We start from the raw sequence: 11,936 nt of genomic DNA on the forward strand, positions 1-11,936 counted from the left end.
GAAATTTCTTTTGCGCTGGGCGGCTCTCCTTATGGGGCACACTCCTTGCGTGTGGGGCTCCCCTACGTGGGGGACACCCCTGCATGGCATGGCACTCCTTGTGCGCATCAGCACTGTGCATGGGCCAGCTCCACATGGGTCAAGGAAGCCTGGGGTTTGAATCGTGGACCTCCCATGTGGTAGACGGACACCCTATCCACTGGGCCAAGTTCACTTCCCTCACAGATACTCTTTATCATGTTCAGAAAATTTCCTTCTGTTCCAATCTTTTGCAGTGTTTTTATATTGATTGATTTTTGAATGTTGAACCAGGTTTATATTCCCAGGATAAACCCAATTTACTTGGAATGTTCTTTTTCCTTTCATATATAAAAATTTTATATATAAAAATTCTTTTTTTTGGATGGTGGAGTAAATATAGTAATATTTTGTTGAGGATTTTTGTGTCTACGTCCATGAGGGACTGGCCTCTAGTTTTTTGTACTGTCTTCACCAAGATAAATTGGCCTCAAAAAGTGTTTGGGAAGTGTCCTCCCTCTTCTGTTTTCTGTAAGAGATTGTGTAGAATGGGTGTTATTTTTTTTCCTTAAAAGTTTGGTAGTGTTCACAAGTGAAATCAACTGGACCTGGACTTTCCTTTGTAAGAAAACTTTTTAACTACTACTAATTAAATTTGTTTGATAGATGAAAGGCTATTACAGGTATCTATTTCTTCTTCTTCTTCTTCAGTTAGTTTTGATAGTTTGTTTCTTTCCAGGAATGGGTTCATTTCATCTAAATTGTTCAATTTATGTGCATAAAATTGCTCTTAATGTTTCCTTATTATCCTTTAATGTCAGTGGGAAATTTAATTGTGTCCCATCTTTCATTCCTGACTAGTATAATTTGTATCCTCTAACTTTCTATTATTCCGTCTGGCTGAAGATATATTAATTTTATTGATCTTTTTAAATAACCAGCTTTTGAATCTATTAATTTTTTTCTGTTTCTTTCTCTTTTCAATTTCATTGATATGGTCTTATCTTTTACATACTTGTTTCTGCTTTCTGTGCATTCAGTTCACTCTTGTTTTTCTGGTTTTATAAGGTGAAAGCTTATATTATTAATTTGAGATCTTTCTTTTTTTCTAATGTAAGTAGGTAATTATATAAATTTCTTTCTAATTTGCCTGACTGCTTCCTTCTACATGCCTCAACATTTGATGTGTTGTATTTTCATTTTCATTCTCTTCAAAATGTTTTCTGAATTCTCTTGAGACTTCTTTTACCCATGAATTATTTAGAAGTGTACTTTTAAATTTCCAACTATTGGAGTCTATCCCATATATGCTTTTGTTATTGAATTTCAGTTTAATTCCATTATGGTGAGAGAGCATTATTTGTGTCATCTTAATTCTTTTAGGTATGTTAAAATTTGTTTTATGACCCAGGGTATGGTCTATCTGGGTGAATGGTCCATGTGCATTTGAAAGGAATATTTATTCTTCTGTTGTTGGAGTTGTATGTTCTATAGTGATCAATTAAGTCAGCTCGGTTGGTAGTATTGTTCAGGTCTTCTATTCTTAGCTCATTTTCTGACTAGTTGTTCTATCAATTACTGAGAGAAGGGTGTTGATGTCTCCAACTGTAATTTTGTGCTTGTCTAGTTCTCCTTTCAGTTCTATCAGTTCTTCCATAATGTCATTTGAAGTTCTGTTATTAGATGCATACCCATCTCGGATTGTTTTGTTTTCTTGATGAAATAACATTTCTATCATTATATAATGTCCCTATTGATTCCTGCAAATTTTACTTATTTTGAAGTCTATTTTGACTGATATTAATATTATCACCCTACTTTCTTTTGATTAGTGTTTGCATTGTATAACTGTTTCCATCCTTGTACTTGTAACCTATCTATATCATTTGTGGACAGCAGATTTAGGTCTTATTCTTTTTATCCAATATGACAATCTCTACTTTTAATTGGTGTGTTTGGATGATTTATGTTTCATGTAATTATTGATGTGGTTAGATTTAGATCTACCATTTTACTGCTTGTTTTCTGTTTGTTCCCTTTGGTTTTTTTGTTGTTGTTGTTTTTTTGTTTGTTTTTACCCCAATCCCCCCACCCTTTGAGATGGCTCCCTCAATATCTGCTTATTGTCTGCTCATTGTTTTCCTCATTGTTTGGTTTCTTTAGGAAGCACTGGGAACTGACTCAGGGACCTGCTATTTGGGAGTCAGGCTTCCAACTGCCTGAACTGCATCTGCTCCCTCCCTTTGTTTCTCATTTCTCTGCTTCCTGTTCTTGCCTTCTTTGGGAATATTTGATTTTTTCTATTATTCCATTTCAATTTATCTATTGACTTTTTGACTATTTCACTTTACATGCCTTTTTAGTGGTTGTTCTAGGGATTATAACTTAGCTTTTCACTTTCCACTTAATATTAATATTTTACTACTTCATGTAGAATTTGTATCTAGTTGCATTCCAGATTTTTTAATCTTTGTTTTCACCACTTTGTTTATTATGTGTCTGGGTGTGGTTTTCTTTGAGTTTTTCTTAAAAAATCAAATTCTTGTATCTGTAAATATCTGCCTTTTGCAAAATTTGGGAAGTTTTCAGCCATTTTGTTTTAAAAAATTCTGTCCCACTATCTTTTCTCCTTGTAGGAATTAAATAACAGGTATGATAGACCTTTTGATATTGTACTATAGGTCACTGTCCATTTAAAAAATACATATTTTGTTTCTGTTGTTCAGATTGCTTATTTCTGTAGATTTATGTTCAAATTCACTGATTCTTTCCAGTATCAACCCCATTTGACTATTGAGCCCATTTCAGTTGTTACATTTTTCAGTTCTAAAATTGTCATTTTGTTATTTTTTGTTTCTATTTGCCTGCTGAGTATTATTGTTTTCTTTCATTTCAAGAATGTTTTCCCTTAATTCACCAAGCATGATTATAATAGCTGTTTTAAAGTATTTGATAGATTACAACATCTGGTTGTATATAATCTGTTCATTATTTTTTCCATTGTGAGTTGTTGAGACTTTAATGATTTTTTTGAATGTCAAGTAATTTGGATTGTGTCCTAGACATTTTGAATATCCTATTTAAATCATCTGAGAACCTTGATTTTGTTTGTTTTGTTTCTGTAGGTCATTGAGACAGGTTCAGGCTGCAAGTCCTAACCTGCCTTCTGTGGTTCCAATAACAGTGCAGTTTTGAAAGGTTTTCTAGTGCTAGCAAGGATCTGCCCAGCTTGTATACACTCTGTAGTCAGTATGAGGTAGAAGAACCGTGTTCTACTCCATACTTTTTTTTGTCAAAAGCCTTTGATATCCTGCTTTGGTCAGTTCCAAAGGTACACAGTTTAGGGTGGCCCAACAATTCATACTAAGCTTTTCAGAATCCATTTCTTGATCTTTTTGCAGTGGAATTTTTTTTTTGCATTCTCTAAATCAGTGCTTCTGAAGCTTTAATATATCACATGGAAATCTTGTTAAAATCAGATTCTGATTTAAAGCTTCCAAGAGATGCTCATGTTGCTGATCTATGGGCCACACTTTGAGACAAAAGGCTCTAAGATACTGGCATAAATCTAAATAAACATGGCTCACATATCTTTCTTAGTATATTTTAAAAAGGACAAGGTTAACACTTCTTGATTTTTTTAATCATCAACAGGAATTAGCTGATTTATAAAGTAACTTTTCTAGATAGTCCACTTTTAAGTTTGAAAATGCTTCACTTTTACCATTTTTTATAGAACGGTTTTCAAAAATGACATACTCATTCTCACACTTTTTAACACTGTTCTGAACATATCAACCTTTTCCAGTAACTATCATCATTATGAACATCTGTCATTACACCTGCTGTAATATAATGGTACATCCTTGATTACTGAGATGTTTGATGCTGTTTGTTCCAGAATAGCCACTGATTGGTTGCTTGTTGAGTTTTATACTGGTTCTATATGTACGTATGCATGCTTTTTCTTTTTCTTTTTAGTATTTTTCCTTTCTCCTTCTTCTTAACTACCTTTCTTTTCTTATGCAATGTATCCGTCTGTACATTTCAATTTGCTTCTTCATATCTGTGAGCCACAAACTCATACACTGTTTTAGAATTTCAAATAAACTAAAAGTAACTAGGCCTAAATGCTGCTTTGAAAGAATGTACATGACCTTCAATGCTCAGATTTTTCTGACTGTATTTTTGCTTCTTTATTTCCATTTTCCATTTTTATATTAATGTTCAGATAGTTTTGATTTTTCTAGGTATATTCTATATTGTTATAGATTTCATTGTAAAATTTGTTCCTAGAAAGAAATAAGAAAAATGTCAGTATTTTGTCTTTTTTTTTGTTTGGGATAGCATTGGCATTATAAAATATGAAAACAAAATGCAAGTATTTTCAGACCTAAGTCCTCATATATCCAATTTTTAAATATTTGTTAATTTAATTTTCAACTACATAGCCATTTCTAACATTACTGGATAAAAACATCTTTCAGAACTGAAATTTTAAGATCATCTGTACCTATTTCAAACTTTATACAAATTTTGAAAATGCCATATAAATATAAAAGGGTAAAATCTTTTAGTTTTTAAAAATGACAATGAGATTGATGGTTTACATTTTTTCCTCTTAGAATTTTGCTAGCATATAAGATATGATGTTTACCCCAGCCCACTTTATGTCTACCAACAAAATGAGATTGTTGAAGCCTTCACATGAACATGAAAATAACTTGTGAAAAAAAATGTCTTATGAAGAAAGAGATATAATTTGCCAAAGGAGCATCAGTTTAAATTTTTTATTAACTGCTTTGGTACAAGGTGTAGAAGATAGTTTCATTCATAATCTAAAAGCTAAAGGTACATCATGTTCATATTGGTTTTTTGTTTTTGTTTTTTGATGCGGCAAAGATGCACTGATTTTGTAAAAAAGAGAGTTTAATTAGTGGAAATAAAGCCTTCTAGCCAAAAACCATACAGTACTTTATTCTAATTCACTCTCAATTTACATTAAATATAGATAAACTCTTCCTCGGTTTTGAAACTTACAAAGATCTTTTTTCCTTTGGGAAAAATTAACGTGGTGATTTGTGACACATGGCATGTTCCAGAAAATGTTTCTTCAGTAGTCATTATAGCTTTTAGCTGATGTAGCAAGTTGTTTTCCATACTCAAATAGAAGTCAATATTTTGTCTAGCTTCTCCTCTGAAAATTTTGTGATAATTTTCAAAGATACACATCCGACATTGGTTTACACAATTGCTCTTTGCTCTCTCTGTTATTAAAGGAAAACTGCTGATGGAGAGATTACCCTGTTCTCTACGATTAGTGACCCCCTCTTCTTGCATTTTCTGCTTAAATATTTATAACCACATGCCTATGGAAAAAAAACATGGGTTTCGGAATGAAAGAGAACTGATTTTAAACTCCACATCTGTCACCTACTAGCTGTCTGTCCTTGGATCCAGTTGATTAGTTTTTATCCATGTGTTCAAATAATAGCATCTACCTTATAGAATTGTATTAAGGATTAAATGATAATGTATGTGAAGAATATATTAAATACTTGACATGTAGCCGTCACTCAACAAACAATAGCTATTAACATTAGCATTACTGTATTTTGGCTATTCTAAGGCACATCATTTTTTACGTTCATAAAAATGAAGGGGTCCCACCACCAAGGATACCTTATAATTGCTGTGGCCAAGTAGCAGTTATGACACAGATGTCACTGCCTGTGCAGACAGTATTCCTAATGCACGGTGACTAATGGCAATAGCTCAGCATGGTGGTCAACAGGCCATCTGTGAAAGAATCATAATGACCATTTGAGGAAGAACCATGAATCCTGGTTATTGACTAAAAACCTTTCATTGATTTTTCTCTAAGATAAAGTGTCAGTTGCAAATCTTGCAGAACAGCTATCAGTAGCTTAAGAGCTACTGGAGAGAAAAGTTGGTGTTCTCTTTGGGTGTGGCTGCATCACAGTGCTCTTGGTGACCTGGAGGGTGATGGTGGGGCAAACATAGATATCAATATCTCTGCTCAGAAAAGTGACTTGGAACTGGACTCTCTCTGCTTTGGAAATACCTTAAACATTGTATTTTGCTTATATTTGCATTTTAAAATAAACGGAAGTATTATATATAGTTAAATTTGTTCAAATAAGTCTAAAAGTCATTTAATGAGTTTTGAATAAGTTTAGAATAAACATTCAATCATTGTGTCAGTTTAACTGGCAGAGATTTTTCCTTTTTTGGTGGTATATAAAACAAAGGAATGCCTTACAATTGATATTGTCTTAAATCTGATAAAATAGCATATTATTCACACTACGACTTGTGAAAGAATCCTGTTTATTCAAATCCATGACAAATGGAAATATTGTCACCTCTAATATCCAAAAGGGGTTGCATTTCCTAGCTAATAACTAATATTATGTTTATCAGAAGGTTTATTTAGAAGTTCAAAGTCAAAAGGAAGGGAGTGAGAGAGGAAGGGAGAAGAGAGGAGTAAAGCAAATACTGATAAACTACCTACAAATGGTAATTATTTTCAGCAGGATGACTCTACATTACCTGAAGTAGGGTAAACTTAGCCCTTAAAAAATATCAGAAGAAAGGGTTTTTATGATGTCCATGACTTGGAAAATAGCACACATGACTGGAATGTGTGTTTGTGTGTCTGTGGCAGAGTGGGGGGTGGGAATAGTTGACTAGTTAAGTTTGTCTTTTTTTTTTTAATTTTATGGAGGACCTCTTCGGTGTCGCCTTCCTAGTCCTCAACCCTCCAGCCAATGCCAGCTTCCTGCCCTCAGCAACGTGGTCTCGAGAGGCCTGGGGAAAACTCCTGGAGCCGGTGGTTCCTCGCTGGATGCAGGGTGCCCTGTGCGAGGGGACGTGGGGAAGCTCTGGGCTTGGCCCCGGGGGAGCCGGAGATCAGGGCAAGAATAGCAGGAATCCAGGGAAACAGGGTGACCCGTGGCTGGTGCCTCCTCCAAAGCCGGGAGCCCCAGCATGTCGCGGGGAGCAGTGGCCCAGCACATGGCACGTTTGTTGCTGCATCAAAAGATTAGAGGAGTAAGGTCTTGTAGGGACTTTTCTCACTGGAAAGAATGTTTCAAATTCCATGGTGCTTAAGGTGCTCCCTAAAAATGGTTTACTACTCACTTGACCCAGAAAACCCCACAAAATCATTTAAGTCAAGAGGTTCAAAGCCTGGTGCTCACCTTACGAATGCCCGAGAAACTGCCCAGGCCATCACGGGTCTGCAGATTCGAAAAGCCACCAAGTATCTGAAAGACGTCCCTTTGCAGAAGCAATGTGTGCCTTTCCCTCGTTACAGTGGTGGTGTGGGTGGGTGTGCCCAGGCCTAACTGCGGCTGAATACATGTCGGTGGCCTGAAGAGAGTGCTGAGTTTTTGTTAGACAGCTTAAAAATGCAGAAAGTAATGCTGAACCTAAGGGTTTAGATGCAGACACTCTGGTTATTGAGCAAAGCCAGGTGAACAAAGCCCCCAAGAGGCCCCTGGTACTTACAGAGCTTGTGGTAGGATTAACCTACGCATGAGCTCCCCCTGCCACAAGACGCTCCTGACTGAAAAAGAACAAACTCTTCCTAAACCAGAAGAGGAGGTAGCACAGAAGAAAAAGATATCCCAGAAGAAACAAAAACTTATGGCTCTGGAGGGAATTCAGTATACAATAAATGCAAATAAAAGTTAAAGCAAAAAAAAAAAAAAAAAATTACATCTGTTAATGTAGCTTAACAGCATTCTCATTTTACGTACTGTATATGAGAATCAGAGGGAGTCTTTGAAGAGGTTGATAATTATCAGATTTAAATGGTAGAGGTTCTATTTTGCACTGAAAAACTATTTTCTTTCAATAAAAATCTTTCCTGCAATAAGATTGTTTTAGTTAGCTGGACTTAACAATTCATAAAAATTGTGATTATGCAATACCTCCTTAGCAGCAGACTTTTAATTTTTAATCTTATCTTCTTTACATGGATCAGATTGCAACCAATTTCTAAGGCATTCCCTATTTCAAAAGGATGCCAATGCAGGAAATTTTTAAATAAATGCTAGATCTCGATATTAAAAAAAAAATTTTTTAATTAAATTGCTCAGTAATAGATACTTTGAACTAAACAAAGTAGAGTGTGTTTTGTTCATTTTGTTTCTGTTTCTATTTCTATTAGAAGTTTCTGGTTTGGGGATCAACGTATATTAATCATGCTTAAAGTCTTTAGCAAAAATTAAAGTGTTAGAATTTACCTGGGTAACAGTTTAAAAAGGAAAACGATATGCCACAAGATGTCACTGTAATCCTAGTGAACTGATAAGTAGTAGCCTCTTTTATTTCAAAGTTTTTAAAAGTTAGATGGGTGACAAAATCCTCACACTAGGCACAAAAGCAGTTGATACTGTTACATGCTTTCTTTCCAGATCTATACCTAACTATTAAAAGTGCACTCTGGAATAAGCCTTTTGCATTCATTGCAACTTTCAGGGAATAGAATAAGAATCTTTTGCTCTTTTGAAGTAAAATAATCTTCATTTCATGACACAGCTCCATTTAGCCTAATTCTGATTCAGACTTAAATTGGAATAATACTATTGACTAGTTGGAAATAAAAACTTCAGGTTAAAGAGCCAGTAAAGCTCTTTATACTCACTCTTTGATGTCCATGAATGCTTTCCTGGCCACATAAATGGAAATAAAGTTGTGAGAAAACCACAGCTTGGACTATCAAAAAGAAAGGAAGGAAGGGGAGGGGAGGGGTAGGGGAGTGAAGTGAAGGAGGGAGGGAAAGAGAGAGAGAGAGGGAGGAAGAGAGGAAGAAAGGGAGAGAGGGAGGGAGGAAAACTCTCTCTTGCTAATTTATTCTGAAGTACAAAGCCTAAATGAACTAACAGTTCTTGTTAACTTCCCTGTTTAATATCTCTTTCTGATTTTTATGCTATTGTCCAAGCACACAGATTAAAAGGAAATCTATAAACCTCTATTTCAACTATAGTGTGAAACCTGTGGAGAAAAGTGAGTTTAGTTGATTCTTTCAAGATCACTTTTACCACTACTGGGAGAAGTAATAACATATCACTTGTTAGAGAATGCTCTCCTTTGTCTTTGAACACATTCCTGTGTCCTTAGGTTTCAGCTACCGGGAGCTGAGTGCTTTGCATACATGGATTGGAGGCAACTTTTTTAAAGTTTTCCCTTATTTTTTAAAAAAGAAGATTTAAGTGAAAACATTTCAAAAAGCAAATCTGTATAACCAGATTATGGAAACCTTTGCCACTGGTAACTTGCTGACCATTTTCCTTTTACCAAATATGGTATTTTTTCCCTCATATTTATTCACTTAGCAATTACCAGGCAAGTTATCATGAACTAGAAATACAAAGATGAATTAGATACAGAGCAGGCTGGCTCCCAAGACTCTCAAAATCTAGAACCCTTACTTCTCACTTTTAAGACCACCAACCGCCAACCGATTGATGAGGCCCTCACACAAAATGGAGGGTAATCTCCTTTACTTAGTCAACTGTTGATAGAGGCTGATCCTTTCTATGAAATACCTCCATAGTTATAGTTGACCAAACAACCGGACACCATAACCTAGCCAAGTTGACATATAAAATTAACTATCACACTGGGTAAGGTGGTCCAGTCCTAAATAACTCTCAAAAGGAAAGTAACAAAGATCTTCAGGTGAGTGTTTTTAATTTGCTGTGCTGATTTATTTTCCTCTGTTCTGAAAGAAAACCTGCCCAAATGCATGGTTTTGGTCTTCTTCTGTTTGATACATTTACTTAAATAATCAGACCACTTTCTAATTTGTATGACACTATTAATACCTGAAAGAAAGGGAAGGAATTGTTTATTAGATAATATTGCCAAACAGATGGTCTCTGAAGAAATGTTAATGTATCTGCAAAATCATATTGAATTCTATACTTATTTGCTTCTGCACATACCTTATTGAAATCAGGTGCTTGTCCATTTGTCTGGAAAAAAGGAAAAGGTAAAAACAAAAATTGCTTTAGTGGAGAATAAAGATGCAGCAAAGCCTATGGGTTTATGTTATAATTTAGAAGTTCTCCACACATTAAACAAAGCATTTTTATATCCCCAAACCTAATCTCTAGAGTTAGGAAAATGGCTTTTCACCTGTGAAAGTTCTTGGCCAATCCCACCTGTGGGAGGCCCCAACACAAGCATGAAGGAGTAACTCCTAGGCCATGTTCTTGAGGTCTAGGTAAGGGAGATTACATCAGTCCTAGCCCAGAAAGAAAGTTTAAGGTCAGAACTTGGGTACTACTCCAAAGTGACAGAGCCCCTGAGTAGTGGACTTACAGCCATAGACAGATGTATAAGCTTTTTCTGGGAGCTGATCCGGCTTGGGGTAGGAGGAGCTCACAGTCCTTATACTCCTAGAAATCTGATTCCAGGAATGCCACCAGGAGCACCAACCCTTGGGCCACGTCTACGCCATGATAAAGGAGGCAACAGAAAATGGCATTCACACACCCACATCTGATCTTGTTTATATCCTTGGCACTGCTTCTTTGCTGTTTGGGGAATAACCCTGAGTGCTAGAAACATTAAATTAGATCCAAGTCATTCCCACACTCATTTGGCCACCCAGACCAGTTTTTTTTCCTTTCACTTAAAAAAAATGTATCAAAGTGTATCACTCATACATAAACATATATAAACAATAAGTGTATAGTAATAGTTGCAAACTTACAAAACAAACATACAAGACATCACACAGGGTTCTCATACCTCAACTCACCCTACCACCAATTCCTTGCACTGTTGTGAAACATTTTGAACTAATGATTAAAGAGCATTCTCAAAATATACCTGCTAAGGTTTACTCTTAAAAGTTAAAATTCCAGACTACTCTCAAATGGAAGATATTTTCTTAAGAGAACTGTATTTTTTAAAAAATTAAAAACAACTGTGAAAGAGAAATTAACCTGACAGTTCATAGAAAGGGAAAAGACAGATTAGCCTAATGACAAAAAATGGCTAACTTTTCACCCCTGGTTCCTTTTTCTCCTGAGCACATAGCAACTACATTTCCCAGATTGCCTTGCAGTTGGATGCTGACAACTAACTAAATTCTGGTCAAAGGAACATAAGTGGACATATGCATGTTACTTCAGTTTGACCACAAAACCTCCTACACTATCCTCCCTGCTTTTTCTCTTTCCTCACCTGCTGGCTTAGCTACAATATGTCCGCTGAGGGACTCAGTTCCTAGGGACTAAAAGAACCCAAGAGGGAAGAGCCTGGTTCCCTAAGCTGCCTCTGGAAAAGATATATCCAGAAGATCCCTGGGATCAGGAGCATCCACTTGGCCTGTCTCTGAGCAAAAACTAAACTTTTATGGTTAAGCCACTTAATTTGAATCTACTTGTTTGTTATGGCAGTTAGCCTACTGTGACTTTTCCAAGCATGTATATGACTAATTGATTCTCATAAGCATGCTTTATACCTTTGGATTTTTTCTGTTTATCTTTTCCTTGACATTTTACCAAAATAATAACTATGTAATATACTTAGCAAAGATAATGTGGTCCCCAATCATCAACACAAATTTATTTTAAATTAATGCTTCATCTTTGTGAGGTTGCGCTCATTAAAAACAATGGTTGGATAGTACAGGGGAATCCCTATAAAGGATTTTCAAGTGCTGGCACCTTGTAAGTAGCCCCCTTGTACAGGCCTAGAGGATCGACTGACAGGTTTTGATTCACTTTTTACCACCTCTCTGCTTCTGACTCTGAGGCTCCATCATTTGAAATGGTCTTTTTTTTCCCCTGGATCAATCTGTCCCCAAACTCTACATCTTTGGCCCAATTTCAAACTCTGAACTGAATTAAGAAGATTGTCCCCAACACCCTCAG

The sequence above is a fragment of the Dasypus novemcinctus genome, chromosome 4 (assembly GCF_030445035.2).
Source record: "Dasypus novemcinctus isolate mDasNov1 chromosome 4, mDasNov1.1.hap2, whole genome shotgun sequence".
In the NCBI taxonomy this organism is placed as follows: domain Eukaryota; kingdom Metazoa; phylum Chordata; class Mammalia; order Cingulata; family Dasypodidae; genus Dasypus; species Dasypus novemcinctus.